Below are 1,053 nucleotides of genomic sequence, written 5' to 3'. Positions count from 1 at the left end.
TTGTTTGTTTGTTTGTTTTGTTTTGTTGTTGTTTGAAGCAAAAATCTCACTGTGTAGCCATGGCCTCAAACTCACAGAGATCTACCTGCCTCTTCCTCGAAAGTGCTTGGATCAAAGGCTTGTACCACCACACCCAGCAAGAGGCCGCGTTTGACGAAGGAGATCTTGGCAGGTAGCAGAGTCAGAGGAATGAGGATCTCAGGCCATCTGTGGGGTCAGAGCAGGCTGCTGTGTGCCTCCGCTGCTCTAGAGGGAAGGTGATGTATGCATCATAGCGAAAGAGCAATGTATGGAGGAGGCCCAGTATCCCAGCAAGGACTTTGGAGTTGCCTCTTCCTTCTGTAAGGACAACAGTGGAGGTGATCTGAAGACAACGGCTGCTAAGAGGGATCTGAGGAAGTCAGTCCAAGGTGATGATTGGTATCTTGGGGTGCAGGTCACACATGTGGAAGATGAGTAAGACAGCAGCAAAGGCCATCCCAATCACTAACAGCGAGGAGTAGGCTCATGTGAGCACACTGAAGCAAATGAAAATCACCAAGCACAGTACAACCGCGGCAAACAGAAGCCCCTGGTTGGTGCTCGAGAAGTTGATGCAGGCTAACCTGCAGCCAGGGGTTGAGAGACGCTCAGAGCCTGCCATAGTGTGTCCTGGAGTCCCTGAGATGCAGAAGCTCTGCTTTCTGGCTCACAGGTTGAAGGTTGCTGCACACCCAGCTGTCTGTCCTACCGTCTGACCCAAGGCTCACATCTTAATGGAACTGAAAGACTGTTTATTCTTGAGCCAAGTAGGAGCCACGGTGGCCCAGGAACATTGATTAGGTTGTGCTGAAGTCCACGTTCTGACGTGGAAGCAGTTTCACGAAGCTTTTACACTTACCGAGCACAAGTGGAATCCCTAAGTCAAGGCATTTTTTTTTTCACATAGACTAGAAGAAATGCCAGGCAGAGAATAGCAAAGCCTTCTAATATTGTCTGGACAGCTGCACATGCTGTCCGAAGACATGTGTTTCACTCTGGGGTTGGCAAAAGACAAACTGGTGGAAAACAGGT

General features: G+C 49.6%; 1 pseudogene; it reads right to left on the bottom strand.

Annotated features, from left to right (window-relative positions):
* Nucleotides 1-181: 181 nt before the first annotated feature.
* LOC110326067 lies at nt 182-643 on the bottom strand (annotated as a pseudogene).
* Nucleotides 644-1,053: the final 410 nt, after the last annotated feature.

The sequence above is a fragment of the Mus pahari genome, chromosome 9 (assembly GCF_900095145.1).
Source record: "Mus pahari chromosome 9, PAHARI_EIJ_v1.1, whole genome shotgun sequence".
NCBI lineage: Eukaryota > Metazoa > Chordata > Mammalia > Rodentia > Muridae > Mus > Mus pahari.
The sequence above is the reverse complement of the archived record's forward strand: the minus strand, read 5'-3'. Positions and strand labels throughout refer to the sequence as shown.